The sequence below is a fragment of the Penicillium canescens genome (assembly GCF_028828765.1).
Source record: "Penicillium canescens strain IBT 15451 chromosome Unknown utg000010l_segment0_segment0, whole genome shotgun sequence".
Classification (NCBI taxonomy): domain Eukaryota; kingdom Fungi; phylum Ascomycota; class Eurotiomycetes; order Eurotiales; family Aspergillaceae; genus Penicillium; species Penicillium canescens.
This window is the reverse complement of record NW_026703972.1, coordinates 3,193,616-3,215,013: the sequence shown is the minus strand read 5'-3', so window position 1 is coordinate 3,215,013 and position 21,398 is coordinate 3,193,616.

The following is a 21,398-nucleotide window of genomic DNA, read 5'->3' as shown; positions in this document are numbered from 1 at the left end:
CCCGTAAAGGTAGCGAAATCGCGAAGCACTTAATATTATTAGAACCCTATAGGAGAAAATCCGTAGTAGAGAATTCCCTAATAAAGTCATAGATCTAAGCGATTAATAGCGAAAGGGCTAGGGCTATTTTCTGGAGTGTATCGGGTTACGATCTACACAGATTCTTTACAGTTAAAGTCTATAAGCGGTAGCACTTTAGGCCAACTGGGGCTACTCAGTACCCTATAGTTAAGAACCTAAGTGTAAAGGAATCCTCAGAAGCCCTTCACTTAGGCAATACAGCTATGCCAAAAAGACCACTATGTCAGCCGTTAGGCTGACAGGCCTGAGACCGATACATATACTACTAAGTACGCACAATTGTACGCGTGCGCACACCAGACGCCACGCCGTGACAAAATAGGACCAACATTTTTAGCTAAGACCAGAGCAGACCTAAGTACCACTGAAATATTTTTAGGTCATTCCTATTTATTAATTTATTAAGATAAGTAACGTGTTCTTATACCGATTTATTCTCCCTTTATATAACTTAAATTAAACGTTTTAGCTATATTTCCTTACAAGTTATACTAACTATTAAATATGTATCTAGCTTAGATCCTTATTATCTTAAGTGGGGGTAAATTACCCTTTATGTGCTACTACTTCCACAATCTATAAAGGCTTTCTAATAGTAGGATTATAGCTCTCTTACTATATAGGAAGATTAGTATCTATAATATTTATTAGCTTCTTTTCCTGTAGTAAAGAACACTTTAAGGAATTCATCTACCACTTACGTATACTAACGTGTCCTCTAAGTGAGCGCCGCATTAACCCGAGCGGTGCTGTCTGAACACCATAGTAAATGTGGATTTTGCAACGGTATAACTTAACAACCACTGATTGAGGTTACTCAATACTTAATATATATAGTGTCTTCCTTATGTAAAGAAATATATTATCTCCACGATAATTTATTATTATGTCTATTTTATAAGATTACCAAAAAAACACATCTGTAATCTAGTTAAATTAGATAAATTTATCTATTAGGGCAACCGCCTACATTTTAGGTCAAAAAAGCTTAAGGGTATACTATATTAGCTATTACAGACTTAGGCAGTAGCATAGAAGTGATAGGAAGTGATGGTTTTTGAGTTATAACCATACAAACTATCACATTTACTATGGCGTCCTGATGCGGCGCTCGCTTGAAGGATACGTTGAGCCTAAATGGTCTCAAGAAGCATTAGTACTATGTCGATTTATAACAAAGAATACTTCCTAAACGGCTTCTAGATTATAAGCCGCCTATATTAGTAGTTATATTTATTAAAGGAATTAAGGTAAATAGAATCCTTTCCTATAAGACTCTTGCCTTAGCCAAGTGCTAAAAATCCAAGATTGCTATTTTATAAATATATTAGTCCTGAAATAAAGGTTATAATAGAGGCTAAGCTTCTAGCATTATAAATAAGGCTCTTCTTTCCTTTGCTTGTCGAATTCGTAATTTCGGTAATTATTAGGTTACATTTGGTTCTCGTCTTCATATTAAACATGTATTCTTAAAAATCCACTTTATAGTTATAGAAGGATCACTAAGATATTATCTGTTAACAGTAAATCGTTAGAGATAATAAGTTTGTTTCTTGTTAGAGCTAATATATCGCTAAGACTGCCTTCAAAGCCATCTCTTGAAAGTTTTCTATAAGAAATCTGCCCTTAAATTCTGTATTGCAAGTTCTAAATTCTCATTTTATATACTAATAACTTAAATCAACTTTAACTGCTATAACTCATACTAATTGGAATTCAAGATTGTATTTACACTTAAAATATAGGCCTTATGTAAGGTAATTATCTTTTTAGAGAAGGTAATTCACTACCCAGCGGCCACCATCTTTGAAACACATAGTAATGCGATTGATTACAGCATGAGATCCCAACAACGGTAGTGTATGTGGAGTTTCTCTAATAGACTAATGCTCTTTGAGTGACATTTAGCTTCTCTAGGAAGCTTGGAAAATACTTGTGACTTCGTGGTTGCGTTAGATATATTTCTGGCTTTTGAGCAACGTAGTTTCAATATCATGATGTGGTAGCATTTCTGTGTTCTCGAATCTCATATATAGGGTTTAAGAATCCTTATCAATAGATATCTAATGAGATCGAAATCACACAATAACGCGGTAGTTGGATATAAGGTTGTAAAATCTTGCATTTACTATGTGTTTTGGAGATGACCGCTCGGTGGTAGCGGCCACTAGTAGTAAAATCCGTTAGATAGGACAATCACGTAAGTAATAATTTTATAAGTTACTTTACTTTTATAAATCAATAGAGTGTAAATCAATAGAGTGATAACGTAAGATAAAACTTTGATTATATTAAAGCACCCACTTAAAGTATTATAAATTATTATCAGTATCAAAGCAAGATAAAACTTCCTGTTTGCCTCAGATATTAATAATAGTATTTATTTAGTTGTAATGGGAAGTAAATATATAAATATCCGGAAATCTAATTGTTAATATAAAGTTTTAGAATACTTATATATGTGTTTTTATAATCCTTAGTCTCCTTAAATAAAATAAGGGAAATAATTTTACTTATATCTTTATGATTTTTTAATAAATTAGAAACTGTTTAGGGTAACATATTAACGTAGCGATCTTGGACACACCTATATGTATATTATATCTGATTATGTAGCAATTACTATATAGAACGCGCTTAAGCCCTCCTTCATGTAAAGAAAATATGCTGAAATATTAGGATTTATTATACTTTAAGAGTTCTCTCGATTCTTTTATGCCTTTATTATTACTCTAATTAAAAGTAGCCTTGATCTCCGCATTTCTGGGTTATCTATTAGTACAGTAACTAGTACCATTAAAAATACTATTGTCCTTGTAATTATTATCCAGTAAACGTTACTTGGTACCAACTTTTAAAACTAGTTTTAATTTTGTTGTATCTTTGATAGCCCTACAGAAACAATTACTATCTTACTCGTTTTCTCAGTAGGGTTAGTCCTTTTTATTTCAAATTATTATATGGTTCTCTTAAGGTTCCTTTCGAAATATAAAATTCATTAAACCTTGTTTATAGCTTATAATTGAGCTTTAAATGAAATAAACCTTTTTCTTTACCATTCTAGTAAAGTAACTCTGTATCTGGTGGGTTGTTACGCGTCTTATTTGTCTTTCTAAGCGTCAAAGTCTATGATTTAATTGTAAAGATGTCTAGAAATATGAGATCAATATCTAATTTCTTGGATGTGATTGTGTACTGTATATTAATGGCATTTAAAAATAATATTCTTTTCTGGATTATTTGTCTAGACCTTATAAAAAATAGAATATTTAATATATCCTCCTCCGCTTCAAGTGGATAGTAGTCCTTTCTCTTGTAGGGAATTGAACAAAAATGAAGCAGGATTATAAAAAAGTAGGACATGAGAACATCAAGTGTAATATACTCTAACAGTGATTTATACTTATTTTACGGAGGTTCTCCGACGTTGGCCAAGGAAGTAAATGGGGGAAATTACTTGCGCATTATTATGAAAGTGGTAGGTGGTTCCTAACCTTCTCCGATTAATAACTAGAGGCTAGAAAAAGGTTAGAAAACAACACCTTGCAAATATATATATAATATGAACGCATAAGTTAAGAAGCGTTCATAAATGATAAAATAATACTTTTGTTTAATAAGGTCTAAGCTTAATGGAATATTATGATAATAACCCCACTACCTTTCCTTTTTATATAATAGGGAGCTTGGTAGCAAATATTTATTTCTATACCATAGTATTGGGATTTTTCAGTGTAGTCTTAAAAAAGACATCCCTTAGAAGACCATCACCGCTCTTACACCCGTCTAACCCCATTAGAGTCACTATGCACTTAATTACGCAAACCTAAGACTGGGCTCGTAGGCGAGGTCCCTGGCGCTTTCCCCGTCCCCTTCACTATTAAATAATAGATATCCCCTGGGGAGGGCCTGAGAATTGACATCAAACAATGGAGCCTGGGTTCGTGTTGGTGGCCGCGTTATCTATAGCGTCCATCGCACGAGAAGACTACCCATGTATATTCGCTACCCCAGCTGTCGCTGCCCCCTGAGGCAGCGTTCGGTCTCTTATTAGAATACACCCCATATGGTTCCTACGCTACTCAACTATAGATTCTATCGCCCTTACAGTATTATTATCTTCGAAAACCGGGTTTCACAAACAAGCACTTGATATAATAATGGGTAGTAAACTTTCTATATTAGTTTTTCTACCGCTTATATAGGGTATTATTAATTAGATACCGTATAGGTGCGATTATATACATATAAACCCGGCCTCATAGTATGATAATATTTATATACTAAAATATATGCCGACTTATTGAAGTGAAAATAAAACCTCTACTAGGAGAGTTTGGTTAAAGAAATCTGTAAAGTTAATATTATCATGTAAGGAACAACCTTCAAATATAGAATACATACTAGGTCAAAACATAGGGGTTATTAACAAGTAAGATATTGTATAAGAAGTATAATAAAGATAGGTACGGAAGTAGCTAATATGTAAATATAGAATATTAATTTGATTATATGTAATATTAAGTATTATGGATTGTTAGAGAAGACTCTCCTTGGTCTAACGCTACTAAAATACCTAGCTTAACGCACTAGAGTAACTCAGTCACCTAAGTAGTAACTACACGTACCTGAAAATATAGTGGCATATTGGTATAATGTTAACTAATATCCATTAACGATAGTGGCCTTTTACTCCAATTTTAAATCTAGTAAGCTTATGTAGTAGGTCATAATAATAAGATAAGTTTACGCTAGTATACGTATACTAATAACATGGTTAAATATTACCTTAAATAAATACACCTCATAAAGGATGACTTGGTGTATATGGATGGTTAAATAAAAAGAAATAAATAACATTTTTAAAGTTATAAATAAAAATAACTAAGAGACTAGGAGTACTTCTGTCTAAACCATTGAGAACTATGGAATGAAAGGAGAATCTCTTTTATTGTTTGCTGAGTCTATATACAACAGCGCTCCTTTAGTTTAGCTAAACAAATAAAGAAACTTTATGTCGAATATTATGATTTTATTAGTTTTACATATCGTCATACGCACCATGATAATTAACAGCTAAGCTACACCTGGATATACGACTAGATTACTAGATGAAAATTTGTTACATTGAGCTAGTTAAATAGGAACTATAAGTCATAACTATCATGGATAGATGGTAAAGATATAATAACTGAGTGTATTTTATTGTATATCAAGCCTGATTTAATCGATAACTATTCAACAGACGGCGCTTACTTAAAGTAGCTTTAATTAAAATGAAACGCATAAATTTTAAAGATATAATTAGTTATTCAAGCCGAGGGAAAAGACTTACATTTCTATCTATTTATAAAAGAACTTATAATAGCTAAATGTCTACTCTAATCTGTATTTGTATCCCAACTACTGCTATCCATACTCCAGTATGAATAGATACCAATGAAAAACATTGCTATGTACAGATACTAGTCAAATGTTGTTTCCCATTGCCCCACTACAATTTGACCCGGCAACCACACCACCGTTTATTTTCTTCCTATACCTCCCCTATTGCTCCGATTGCAACGACAATTGCTACAAAAATAGCCAAACGGGGCAGCTTACTGCTATACAAAGGTCAGCTATTGTATCTGCTTATGAGAGAGCAGTATCTCGTAAGTGAAATTAGTTAATGATTTCGGCTGCTCTCAGCATACAATCTACAATAAGCTAAAACGCTATTTAGAAGACAACACCCTCGAAAAGCGAGAAGAAGGCAGCCACCCCGTAACTACTAGCGAGCGCGCTTGCTCTCATCTCTATTTACAAGCACGTCGGCATCTGTTTTAAACTATAAACAGCTAAGTGCTTCTACAGCTTAGAATCCATCACCCTCCTCACTATACGTCGAATTTTTAAAGCGATTCGGACTCGGAAAACGGCAATCAAAATAGGAAATACCAATTAAGCCTCCTTTTATAAGGAAGAGGCCAAAGCTTTCGCGAAAATGGCTATACGAGAGCTTCCAATCGTGGATCTTCTCGGACGAGTGTTAGGTGCAGCGAATCTCGAAATTTAGACCACAATAGTGCTTTCGTACGATTTCGAAGGGCCTTCCAAAAACCTTGTGAATGCCAAGGCTCACGTAAAAGATATTTCGCAAATGGTTTAGGCCGGGATCTGCTAGGAGTTCGAACAAACCTAATTATTATAGAAAGAGACGAGGACTCGCGTTCGGGGAGGTGTTATACTGCGAAGTCGTATATTTCGACGCTCGTAAGAGATCAAACGCCAATCTACACCCCTGACTAAGTATTGCAACAAGATAACGCGTGGAATCATCTAGCGAAAGACACGAAAAATTGATTTAAAACTCACGGAGTATACGTCGAGGATTGGCCCGCGCACTCACCCAAGTTGAACCCAATTGAACCGGTATGGCGCTGGTTAAAAGTGAAGCTCTTTGCATTATTTCCGGAGCTTATTAACCAAGGTCGGAAGTAGACTAGCTTTATTATAAAAAAAATGCCTGTTGGAAGCATGGAACGCATTAGATCAGTCGAAGATAGATGGGCTAATATTGAGCATAGGAAGACGTCTAAGGGCAATACGCAAAGCTAAGGGGTATTATACAAAATATTAAGCGAAAACTTATCGCGCTATTATTAAGCATCCCTGGATGGTGGTGCTATATACAGTGTAACTGCTATATATATTTTATATATAAAATCAGTTAATGCTGATTTGTCTTGAAATAACATTTTATGACTATCTGGTAACTGAGGACCCGAAAAAGTGGAGAGGGAAGGAACATTTGATAGGGGATGTAGAATAGGGATTGTAAGCGATGAACGGAGATCGCTTAAATGGGGCTGATATTAATTAGAAGATAATGGATTATAGCATCGGACATATATTTTATATAGGGCGTATAGTTCTACAGTTTTACTTAGATAATTATGGTATCTCAATTAACGTGATTCCCACCCGAGCTGCGCATCCGGTCGAGCTGCGCACCCCAAAACAGATAGTAAATGCGATAAATTACCACTTTATATCTCAACAATCTTATCTATTTATGATAAGATACCAAAAGTGTATACTATAGATAGTATTTATAACCTACTGGGGAAGTATAGAAAAATTACTAGAAGCATTGATGGAGATATATATATTTATGTTCCCCGTGTCAAAATTACGCCGTATTTTATTGTAAAGCATCGAAATAATCATTTAAATTGCTTAAAACTAAGGTATGTTATTTCAAATGCTAAGAAAAGCCTATATCCTAATATCTAAGTAAAAATAGCCTATGGTTGTTGAGATATGAAGTAGTAATTTATCGCATTTACTATCTGTTTTGGGGCGCACAGCTCGACCGGGTGCGCAGCTCGGGCGGGAATCAAGTTATATACAGGAATTTAACGTTAGTAATATATAAGTAAACGCAAACTAGCCATAGAAAGGCATTAGGTACTAGGTATATAAGAGCTATAAATCTTTTTAAGAAATAATTTCGCCTCTATGATCCCTATAATAGCCATTATATAAAGGATATAATATAAAAATAAAGCTATTGTCCCATTAGTAATTGTGACTAAGCACTCACCGACAGTCGGTCCCCTCCTGTCAGTGAGCCAATGCCTAAACACAAACCAATGCCTAAACACAAAAAATTCAACTATTCAATTTCAAACCTAATTTCCTCCCAACATATCATCTGGATCTACCCATTTAAATAGCTCACTATTTTCATCAATATAATCTCTCTCTCCTGATGCCTCTTCTTTTTCTTTGAGAGCTTGTTGGGCGCGATACCAATAGTCTCGAATTCTTGCATTTCCGATCTCACGACAGATCTCAACTCTGTTTTCGTTCGCAGCACGTCGATGAACTCTGATATTGCCCGCAATTGATGATAATGGGGATTTTGAAGCTCCTTTTATAATACGTCGTGATTTTTTAATCGGAATTCTGTGTTTTTGCATCCTTTTGATCGTTTGTTTTGCAAGGTTCAGATCTTGAAGCGCCTGTTTACCTCCACGAATAGCACGTTTTACATGCTTTTGGAGTTTTGAAACGTCTGGTTCATCATTTTCGAGGATTGTTTCGAGTTTATCCTCAATTTTTGACCATCTGTGAGGTGTATTTGGTGGTGAATTCGTCTGTGAACTTGGGATTTCGGCTTCGGGGGAGGGCGTATGACCATAAATTTCAATCACTGGTTCATCTTCCCACCCAGGATCAATTTGATCAGGAACAAGTTTTGGATCCCAAGGCCAAATGCCAGTATCCGCAAATGCTGATTTGATAGTTTGCGATTTGAATGTGTCTTTGCGGACTGTTTTGATCATTCGAAAAAAATGCCGTTTATCATTGACATCGCCACCCCAGCGTTCAATCTCATTGTTCTTCCGCCGAAAACGCTGTTTAAGAACTGAGAATGGTTTACCGTCAAGAGGTTGACATCGATGTGTCATTTTTGGAATAAACCAATAAGGAATGATGTTAAAACTTTGACAGATATGCTCGAATTCCGGGGTTCCATGAGAACCATGATTGTCCATAAGTAGAACTCTAGGTCTACCTTTGGTAACTCGCTTTTTCGTGACGAAATGGAAGTCCAATAGCCATTGAATTGCAGTTGTATCGTCTGTCCAGCCTTTAGAAGTTGGTTTAATAACCCGGTAATTGGCTATATTATCGTCGTCTTCGAACCAGTCTTCCATATGCTCAGAACCGCGAATCAAGAACCAAGGATGCATAACCCAGCCATCAGCTGAAATACATTCAATGCCAGTAATATTCTGACCAATTCCACCGGTTCCAATAGTCTCATTTTGGCGGGTAGACACGACATTTTCCTTTGTTCCAATGCCTAGTTGAAAGCCAGTTTCATCCCAATTATATAATTCATTGGCTTGGATCTTATTCTTTTTGAGAAAATCACCAAAAACCTCATACCAATGAATTAATTCACCGTGAGATTCAGCCTCGATTCTCGCTTTTTCTATAGGTTTTTGGGTTCGGAGGGTAATATGGGGTGGTAAACGTTGGATAAATTGATATCCGTACATTTTACTAACCCGTCGGTCGGAACCGCAGTATTGTAAAATGCGATTTGCAGCATCCTCAATATCAAAAGCATTAGGTGGTGTATAGACCGAATTAAGGAGCTCGATCCAATGAATCAAAGACTTCTCTTGCGACTCATTTAATGCTTTATTGGTAGCTGCACGCCCTTTTTTACTCGGTCGGCCCTCATTTCGGTTTCGCAGCTTCCACTTTGACACGTTAAAATGGGAGGCTGCAGACTTGATACTCTTAAATTGACCAGAATTATAGGCTTCAAGGGCATTTGAGAGCAAGATCTCTTCTTTTTCGGTAGAAAACGGCATTGTTTTGGTGGAGAGAATTGGGTTTGAAATTGAATAGTTGAATTTTTTGTGTTTAGGCATTGGTTTGTGTTTAGGCATTGGCTCACTGACAGGAGGGGACCGACTGTCGGTGAGTGCTTAGTCACAATTATTATAAGAGATGAACCAGGTTTATTTATTATAATCTTAAAACCTTAGTGCCCTTATTATTTCGCGAGTATATCAATCAAGAAATTAGTCAACGTTCTATTAATCTGTTGGATCATGAGGATCATAATGGCTGTGCAGTCTCTTTGGTTCAAATAAAGCAAACAATTCGTAGTCCGTAGGATTTTCAGGATACTGCATATAGAATACTGGAAAATCTACTCTCATTAATGAATTTGCATTTATATGTTCTTGAATTTCATTGATAAGTATTCAGTATTTTTTTTCTATACTTCTTATTGCACCAGGGTTAAATTCCGAATCAGGTAAATGTCCACTCTACGTAGGTTTTGCAATATGTTCTACATCAGGTATATATATTATTACCTCAAAATCTGGACTATTAGGGTTTGTACCTAATGTACTATCAAAGTATCCATCATATGCTATAGGTTTATTTGCTAAAATGAGTATCTATTTTTTCACGTATACGTATCGTAATACCAGGAAGATCATGTTCAGGCTATTCGCAAAATAGAATCTTCCATTGTTTCTTTCTTATTATCGATTTCAATAATTGTTTGTCAAGTTTCATTGATTAATTTATTGGTTACTTGTCTACCATTTATAGAATTCTGTGTATTTTGATCAATTAAACCTCTGTGTTTTAAATCTATATCAGAGGATCAGATGCTTGTGATAAAGATCTTCTTTTACCATATAATATTGGGACTGTTTTGTTCTATTTCAGTAGTTATCCCTATTTTTTTTTCAAATCCCGTATCAGACTTTACTTTTAACTAAATTGTTAAGGAACTAGGAAATATAAAATCAAATACTACTTAGTAATACTTTGAATATTCAAATATTTACTCCATTGTTTTAACCTGGATATCTATTTAAGCTAATATTAATATCGGAATAGCTAGTATTGTACATATTGTATATCTATACCAGTTGAAATAGTATCTAGTTCTATTTGGGTCCTTGAAATTCTTAAAAGCTAAACTTAATTGTATAATCCTAAATTAAACACTATGAGCTGTTACATACATACTATACTCCTTTGATTACTAGTCATGATATATAGAAGGAAGAGAGTATCTAGTTAAACTTTTAGTTAACTATGATATCTGTCCCTAATTTAAGTCTAGATATAGTCTTGATTATTAATTCAGTATTGGATATAGTACTTTATAGATTATAAGTAATATTCATGTAAGTAGCTATAAGAGTTATAACACATAAGTAGAGGAAATCCTATCAAAATTGTCTAATTTATCTAATTTATGAAGTACATTTCTCATAGAAAACTTCTAAACACGAGGATCTAAAAGCTATCTTTGAGATATATATTAGATCTCATAATCGTATTACGTTTAACGCTTTATTATATCCTTATAATTAATAATATATTATTAATATGCCTTTTATAAATATAATGAAACTATAGCTTATTTATCGAAGTTATTACGTTTAAAATTAAGTGTAGCGTAATAATTACCGTTATTTCTCAGTAGAGCAAAAGGTTAGATATTTAAATATAACAAATAAGTTGCTCCAAGGATATATACATTGGTAGGGAAGATTATAACTTCTAAAATAAAACTCTAAGAAAATATCAAAGTTTTATTTGTATATGAAAGAGTGGTAATTAAATATGGTTGGTACTCTATCTAATTATAGTCTTTGTAAGGCTGACTTAGCTAGTAGCTAGATCGGTGTGACAGTTCGGGTACAAACCAAAAGAATAAAGTAAGATCCAAGTTCAGGACGCGCCCTACATTGCGAATGAACTCAAATCTAACAATTAGTCACTCGGTCGCTTTAAAGCACTTGGAGATGCTATATAGATACTCGCTCTACAGTATTTACTAAATATCAGCCCCATTAGCTTAAATTTAATTTGGCACTTAGATATTATCTACCCCTTTTTAATTCCATATCTCGCTGTTGTAAAAAGAATACGATAACGTTAGGTAATTAGATATTTATTATATAAACTTCCAATAATAAAGTACGTTTTCATAACTTCGCTTATTTTTCTTATAAATAATTACGAAATTTTTTATTATTATTTAGACCTTTAAATGATATATTATTCTTGCTAAACTACAATATTAGATTCTTAAATTCCTACTTACTCCTAGGGTTATTTAAATTTGTAGGGCTATTTTAAAGGGCCCTCTAATTCCTATTATTCGGATCCCCTCCCTATTTACCTAACCAACCCTGATTAAACCTAGCGGAGTATAAAGTGCCCTTTCGACTTAGCCTGCACGTACTCAACTCACAAAGATATCTTCTTCTAGCTACCCTCCTATAGACCCCCTTGGTTTACATATTACTTCCCCATAACCCTTAGACTAACTGAATTTCCAAGGCTCTTTGTACCTATACCGTGGATATTAGGTAAACATTAGGAATATTAATATTACTCCTGGCCTAGTTGGGGTTAGATAGGCAGAGATGGGTCTAAATATTAAGAAATAGGCCCTTTAAGTAATTAGAATATATTTTAGGGATATTTTTAATGAGGGTATCCTTTACCGCTTGCCTTTTCAGAGTAATTATGACCTAATAGCTATCTAATGTATAATATCTATAATTTTACTATATTAGATATAAATCTAGGGGCTATTTTTATAGCTTTTATGATATTAATAGTGGTACAAAATTCTGTTTACTAAGGTCTATTGCTGTCTAGGCTATTTTACGTACGTTAATTTGATGTGTTTTCATATACTTAGTATTTTAGTTTTACTTTACTTCGAATATAATAAGAGTTTAATTAAAGTATTTAAGAGATCGAAATAACAAGGTATATTTTAAAGTACCCCTTTCTATAATTGAAATGTTAATTTAGTATCATTATAGAGGTCAACAATTTATATGATAATTATTATTATATATCAGTTATTTAAAGTAGGTTTTTCTAGTAATCAAGTAATCTATGTTTTAGTATATATATTCATACATTTCTACCTACCTTGAATACGTATAAAATACTCTATAATAAAGGACCCTAGATTAAATTGTTTTGTACCTCTTTCAAGACCCCTTTAGAAGAATGGTTAATATAAGCTAATATAATAAGGCAAGTGTTAACTGAAGATACTTTAACTAAAAGAAGATAAGCTACTATAAACCCTTATATATATTAGCTAGTACCGCTATCTCCCCTCAGGTATATATGGCCTTTTGACTTCTATTATTATTTATCTATTGTTTTAATGTATTATTTAGTTCTCTATATTCTATTACTTTTACTTTTATATACGTTTAAAGGTTTTAATACGGGGTCTTATGTGGCTAGACTAGATATATTATAATTCGCCGATAAGAGTAGTTATAATATATACAGCGTTAATAATAATAAATCTAATAATATAGCTATTAGCTATCATATATGATATTTTCAGTATCTTTATATACTATCTAATACTTTTGCTACATTACTAACTAAATAATATATAATATTTATTAATACTAAATTATACAAGTGTTAAATTTATTGATAACTATAACACAGCACTTTTTTAAAGCAGAGGTTAAGTGCCTAAGCTATATAGATATTGACAGTTAGCTATTTGAATTACGATTTCTAAATTCTAAATTGTAGACATCCCCAGGTAAGATAAGACGAGCTTTAATATAATGTAGTTAGGTAATTTACACTGATGTTTAGCATCTCATTTTTAAAAGGCGAGGTTTTTACTGTTTATCAAATTTATTATATTTCCTGTGATTACTTGTTCATCTTTATACTATTAGGTCTTTCATAATAACAGAATACTATAAATCATTATAGGTTCCAAAATCCAAACAGTGTGGACGGCGCGGCGCGTAAGCGCCGTCAGTATAGGAGGAAAGTAAGTTAGACCTATGAGGTTATAGGATTAATATGTAGAAGTAGTAGCTGGAAGTTCCTTCGCTAGCCTACTCTTTTCTATGGAATTCATAAGAAGTATTCGGTAAGAAATCAGTTCAAGATGATAGTTTGTATCATGATACAGATAGATACTAGTCAAATATTTCTTCCCACTCCGCCCCACTGTATTGGCCCAACAACAACCCACCATTTTATTTTCTTACACCCCTCCTAGGGCCTATTGTTCCGATAATAATGAAAATAGGACCAAAAAAATAGCAAAATGGCGCAGCTATCTACGCTCTATTCCCACGAGAACAGTGCTACGTAGGTGCAATTAGCTAGTGACTTCGGCTGCTCTCGGCGTACAATCAATCTACAATACACTTAAGCGCTATTCAGAAGGCGAAAAGCTCGAAAATTGGGGGGAAAAAAATTGGGCGTCCCGTAATTCCAAGGTGAGCGCGCTTCCCATTATCTCAATTTACAGGCACGTCGGCATCCGTTTTAGACCTAACTTATAAACAGTTAGGTGCTACTATAGCTTAGTATCCCTAACTCTACTACACGTCGAGTTTTTCTAAGGCGATTCGGACTCGGGAAATGTCGATCGAAACAGTAGATTCTAATTAAGCCTCCCCTTACAAGAGAGAGGCTAAGATTTGGGCGAAAATAGCGACGCGAAAACTTCCAATCGTGGATCTTTTCGGACGAGTGGTCGGTATATCGAACCTCGAACTTTAGGCCATAATAGTGCTTCCGTACGACCTCGGAGGACCTTTGAAAAGATCTTAATTTGTGAATACCAATGCTTATGTAAAAGGCATTTCATGAATAGTTTAGGCTGGAATCTAGCTAGGAGGTCGAACAGAATTATTAAACATAGAAAGCGACGAAGAATCGATTTCGGGGAGGGGCTAAACTACAAAATCGTATACGGAAGGCTCCAAAAGGCCTATTACCAATCTATATACCCGGTATATTATTTTAGCAATATAACGCGAAGATTCTCCTAATGAAGGACACGAAAAAGTGGTTTAAATCTGAGTACACGTCGAGGGCTAGCCCGCGCACTCACCCGATTTAAACCTAATTGGACCGGTATAGCGCTGGTTAAGAGTGAAGCTTTTTGCATTACTTTCCGGTGCATTTTAGCATGGGAAGATTGAAGACCAACTAGCTTTTGTGTGAAAAATGCCTGGTAGAAGCATAGAACATATTAGATCTGTCGAAAATATATGCGCTGATATTAAGCATCACTAGACGTTTAAAGGCAGTACAGTACGGAAGACTACAGAGTATTATGCGAAATATTAGGCGAATTTTCATTGTGCTATTATTAAGAAATCCTCGAATTTAATTATAATAATATAGAACATACAATGGCGGTGCTATATACTGTGAAAGTGATATATATATTTGGCATGGGGCCCCGAAAAAAGTGGTGGGAAGGGGCATATGGAAGGGGATGTAACTATTATAGGGCAGATATAGAGTAAACACGTAATATACTTCAGTAAGAAATGATTACGATACTCGATGACGACATATATAGGAGAGATAAAGGTAATTTCATAAGGGAAAAACTATATAAGAAATTAGATATATAAAGGCGGTTTAATAAAAAAGTCTACCGCCGCGAAGTTAATTATTGAGATTGCACCACAATGCGAGGAGCTACGGCTTCCAAAATAAGCGCAAGTTGTTCGTAACTTGAGGTTCTACGTCTGATACGGGTTTCATATTGGTTACGATAGTATGGCGCCTGGCCGACCCTTTCAGGGGGGCCGCACGAAAAATCTGCAAGCAAGACCACATCCAACGCCAGGCGCATCCTTAACGCAAATCACGCCGTGCAGCAGCAGCAGAACTTCATCAGCAGTGATGGATTGATCGAGATCCCAAAGGAGATACTCCAGTATCTCAAAACTATCAAGGAGCTGACCCAGGACCTGCTCGACAACCCGGACTGGGACGCCCCACAAATCATCAAGAAAACCGTGATAGTAAGCAAGACCTTCACACACAATGCGAATCTCGACCACTGCAAACAATGAAGCCCGACCGGGGAAAGTGCTTTCCTAAGTAGAAGCATTAAAAGGGCGACATGGCTGGTGCTTCCTGAAGCCAAAAAGTCGGGCTTCATAATCGTTGATTCGTCTCCCGAATCGAGCTATTGATGCCAACACAAATTGAGACTCATCGGTCGTCACCAAGGTCAGATGATCGGGCTGCTCGCATCCGTCAATGCCACACACGTCAAAAGTATGGCCACATAGGACGGACCTGCTCTGGTCAACCTAAATGAGTCCGGGGGACCGGCGACCACCTCTGCACTGATTGCCGGGGCAAGCAAGATTAGACCTCCGCACCGGCCCACAAAGCCCATAGCCCAACCCACCCCAGCCCATAAATGGGGCGGGTTTTGGGCCTGGCATTAGGCCCACTGGTAGGCTATGGGCCTAAGGTAGAAGCCCAATATGGTTTAATGGGCCCCCAAATGGGCCCCAAACATTGCAAACATGCCAATTCTTGGCATTTGCATAAGTTATGTAGACCTTCCTAGTAATTTTGAGTATTACAATTACCACCTGAGGCCCCTAATTGACTGAGATCTCATGGAAATCGACGCAATTCACTGATTTATGAGATTGATGAGATTAACTGATGAGATCAACTGATGAGATCGATTGATTAGATCCCAAGAGGTAAAACTATCTACATGCTAATAATGCTCATACAAATCATCCTCAACATGCCTCCTCTTCCTCCCTGATGTCCGCACTTGAGACGGTGCCGCATGAGACGGTGCCGCATGAGACGGTGCCGCAGCGATAGTAGCATCGTCATCGTCATCGTCAACATCTATCAGATCACCGGATCTATCACCCTGCTCTTCAGCATCACTGATCGCATCAACGTCGACGACAGCTAGCACCTCAGCTGGCTCCTCGGCATCATCACCTGGCTTTTGAGCCGCCTGAGCCTCCTCCACCAGGATCTGAATCTCATCAGAGCCAAAGAACTGCTCAAATTCCTTCGCCTCTTGCACTTCAAGATCAAACCTTGACGTACAGAGGTACAACATCAGCTCTTCGATAGTTTGCGCCTTCAAAGAGCCCCGGCGATAGTGGCAGATATCGCGTGCAGTGTTAAACAGACGTTCAACTCCAGCACCTGTGGCTGGAATTGCAAGGTAATCTCTTGCAAGTGCGGCAATAGCAGGGAAGCGATATTGATTCTCTCTCCAAAAGGAGAGCGGCTCATCAGATATAGTTAAACCTGTAAGAAATTAGTATCATGAAGATAGGGATGGTTTTTCGGCCGAAAAACCATCTCTCAAGAAAGAATAAACATAGAGATTAACTTACTGCCGTCGAGATACTGCGTCATCTCATCATCTTTAGTCGGGCCTAGCGTTGCTTTACCAGCTTTGCCTTTGCGTTTGGAGAGAGACTTCGGGGGAGCCATCAGGCCAAGAAGGAAGGATCTTGGCATCGATCCAGAGGAAGACACTTGCGGGCTATTTAAAGTAGTAAGACGCTCCTGGATAGGAGTAAGTGCCTCACGGAAAGCCACTCGATACTGCTCACGGATCTCTTTGGCATCCTCCCAGTTATCAGATAAAAAGAACTGGAATCTACTATCCGGCGATAGCATCGTACAAACCGCATAGATATGCCCGCGCATATGATCCGTCTTCTTATAGTACTCCGACAGTTTTGAATGGCTTGCTCCGAGGGAGGTAAGCATCTGCTGTTTCCATGGAACACGTTTTCGTTGTAGCTGCGACTTGCACTTCTCAAGGTGTTCAAAGAGCTGGTTATAGATCCTGAAGACAAGAAACGACGTCGCCTCTCGTGTCTTCGAAAGGGCGAGCGTAAAGTCAAAGAATGGCTTTGTGAGATAGATCAGATAGTCAATTTGGCGCCATTGTTCATCATCAAGTTCGAATTCTGTACAGTTGAACTGACGACAGTATTCATTGATAGCAGTACGGAGCCTCTTCGCCCGGCGTAGCATCAGAAACGTTGAATTCCATCGAGTTTTGACGTCCTGGATCGGCATAAGTCCTTGCCCTGGAACTTTGCCTTGGCCTTTGTCGAGGTCGTGTTGGACTTTGAGGAAGTGATCTCGACGCTGAGGGCTCCCGCGGATATAAACAGCAAGAGATCGTATCCTCTAAGGTATGCGCAATGTCCCGTTTCTTAGACCTGGCCTCCGCATTCGCCTTAGCAAGGCTAATCTGTTGTTCCTCTGTCCAGACAGTCTCGGCTTGTTCATTCTTTGGGCGTGCTTTAAGTCGGTGAAGTAGTTGGTTCAGACTTAATTGGATGACATGAGCGAGACAGGGGACCCGGATGACGTTAAAACCAGTAGCCGAAGCCGAAGGCTCTTGTTGTAAAGACTGTTGTAGTGCCTTAACCAGAGTCTCATTATTCGATGCGTTATCGGTGGTTATTCCAAAGACTCGGTCCTTAATGCCATGTTCGGTAAGCGTCTCCATCAGAATAGCACTTAGGTTTGCACCTGTATGCGAACTATGAAGGGGTTTAAAGCCGAGTAGCACCTCACGGTAGACCCATTCGGCATCGATGAAATAGCCAGTAATAGCCATAAATGCCTGCTGAAATGGAGATGTCCAACAGTCTAACGCAATCGAGATCTTTGCATGTTCTGGAAGCATTCTGAGTGTATCATGCTGTCGTTCTTTAACACGGCCAGACAGGCGACGTCGAATTGTATCAGCGGAGGGCACGATCGGAGGGCTTAGGGCGGATTGTGCCTAGATTCAAGACTTAAGATTTAGTTAGGTGACGAGGCAAATAGAGGCTGATTGGTAAAGACGGCGGATTTGGAGGATTTGGGCGATTTGACGCCTACGGACTGGCGTCTGACGGACTTACCTCTGCGATGAGCTCACGAAATGCTGGATTTTCAACGATTTGGAATGGAAGCCGGTTAGTAGTAATAAACTCCAAGATTTTACTCTCAAAACCTTCTTGCGAGAATGTCTGGCTATGACTACCCTGATCATGATGCTAGTTAGTAGGGTCTAGTAGAGCTAGGTATGATAGTATACCGTTTGAAGGAACCTCGTCAATTCAGCCCTCTGCCGGCGTCCACTTGTAGCCTTTTGGCAGGCTGAGGTCTGAAGATGACGGGTAATTGTTGTCGTGCCATGACGACCAACCCTCCCATTGGCATCCTTCTTAGTAGTATAAGGGTGCTCAAGAATTGCATCGCAACGCTTACACAAGACCTTTGGGTTTCCAGTCGCCGTATGGGCCACTTGCTCAAACTGTTTCCAGGTCTCCGAAGCGGAGCCATGCTGTGACTCCCAAGCGATCTTGTTTTTAGATCCATAGTCAGTCTCCAACCACCAGTTGACCCAATCAGTGTGATTCATCGCGTCGTAAAGGAAAAACTGGCCTCCTCTCCTACCAGGACCGACACGTTGGAAGCGTTCAAGGGGATCTAGGGCGATAGACGAAGGAACAGACGGCTCAACGAACGAGAAGCTATCAACCTGCCGAGAGGTGGACGGAGTAGCTGGGCAAAGAGAAGGCGTAGCAATTGACGAATTGTCGGGCTCAGTGTCGAACAGGCCCAACTGGGAGAATCTAAACTCCTGGCTTTGCGACATGATCAGGATGACAACTTGATAGTAGGTTCAAAATTGGATGAAGGGCTTCAGGGGAATAGCTTCAGGAGGAAGAGATCGACATACCTTCTTAGTGAGAGAACTGTCGACGTATCGACGCCGTAGCAAACAGATATTGTAAACAGAGATCACCGTAGCAGTCGACATTAAAACGGAATATCTTGATTCTAGCATCTGATTGGCTAGATCATGCATATGCAGTGAATTCAGCCCATCCAAAGCCCAAGAAAAGTCCATGGATAACCCATCTCCCCGCCCATTTTACAATTTGTTCGCCCAAAACATTTCACCCCATGGCTCATGAGATATCTTCAAACCTCTCTCATCTCTGTAATCCCCAGAATATTACGTTTCTGTGAAGACAGACGTTAAGTCTGAGAGATTGGCTATCTTTTGGTATAAATTTCAACTCTATAAACCTATAATTCATAGATTTGACCCTTGAATCTACAGTTCAACAGAAACATGCACCTACTTCTAATTATATGAGATATATATCTCTACATGTTGACACTTTGGAACTCTCTAAGTACCAGAATACTACGAAAACTTGGTGAAATTGGATTGTTTTTTGGATGACGCCGGTAAACTATAGTGCCTACTGTAGCTGGCTTCATCTACGACCTTAATTACTATGTCGTCGCCGTTGGATCTTGAGATCTTGATTCTTGGGGGAGTTGAACCCCCGGATTGGGAGTTGAAATACTAGATCAGGCCTGGTAAAACGTCGGGCCGATGTATGCCTTGTAAAGGCTTACAGACTGGAACATGCGTAAAAAACAGGCATTAATCAGCGGTTTTATGAGCGCCAAGATCGTAGTTATGCATAGAAATGGGCTATATTGGGGGCCTCATGGGCCCCCACTCATGGACTATGGGTTGGGGCGGGCTATAGAGGTTAGGCCAACAGCCCACTGCTGGTTGGGCTATGGGCCTAAAGGTCGGGCCCATTTATGGGCTTTGCGGAGGTCTAGCCGCGCGTAGGAGATAAGATCACGGAACTCGGTGTGCTCGAGAAACAGAAAGGGGAGATGCGATACAGCAAGAAGCTTAGCAAGCTTCTGCTGCCAAACTCGCTCATCGAATCTTCGTACCGTCGCATTCTGCGCCTAAACGTCGAGGTCAGATTTAGGATCGTCACGGTTAGAGTTAGGTCTTATCTATACCGCATGCTCTAATGCAAGCTTGATATTTGGTTTCTTCCCTGCAGCTGAGGCAGCTTTTCGGCAATTTACCCCATTATAGTGCTTATTCATTGAGGTCGTCCCTGAATGAGCCCAGCCAGGGTGATCAAGCACCTTCCGACATTGATGGCACATAACCCCAGGCTTTCCATCTTTTTCAAACGCGACTTGGTCAAAGTTTTTCCAGCACTGGGCAGCTCGTTTTGTATCCCAAGATATCTGTTTCTTTTGGCCAAAATCGGTATGAAGCCACCACTGCACGAATTCGCTACCCATTTCCGGTGAGTATAAGATGTACGATCTGATCCGATCGGGGCAAATCCGTGGAAGACAATCAGGTGCCGCTCGATGTAGAGACGAGGGAAGGGAGGTAGTTTGACTTCCAGATGGGATAGAGGAGTAAAGCTGATTTGAACTATCATTAGCAATATATTCAAGAAAATCCGAGGGAGGACCCCCATAAGCAGATGAAAAGTTATCAGAGAACTGGGACATTATGAAGATGGTTAGGAGAAGAAAAGTCTTACCTCGATCTCTTGTGCTATTCAGTAAAGAACTCAGGGGTAGTTGAGTCTTGTAGACAAGGGTCTACTTCGCAAACAAATGAGAAAAAGTGATATATCATATTTGATACTACCGATACTAATTGGCTAGAACAAGGATTATGAGGGTCACCCTGAGGGTTATGAGGGTCACTTTGAGGGTCGTGAGGGTCGCCCTTAGGACCCTAGAACTCTGGAGTCACATAATTGAACTTAATCGACATATTCTGCTTAATTTTAGCGTAGCATAAGTGTTTAGAGAGTGAATACAATATATCAAATACAATGAAGTCAGGATTTCCAGTGGTTTTAGGTTATATCCAGAAAAATGTTAGCCGTCTCTGGATTGCGGTGCGACTACGTTCTGCACTCAAAATATATATTTCCACATCGTGATTTGCCAATCTCTCCAATTCTTTACAATACATACCACAACGGTCTCCCTTAGACCTGAGAATCTGTCAATTGAGTATTACCAAGCAAGAAGACCTGAAGACATATTTCATAAAAATACACAGGGGTCGGATAGAAAAAGATGAATTAAGTGTGTGA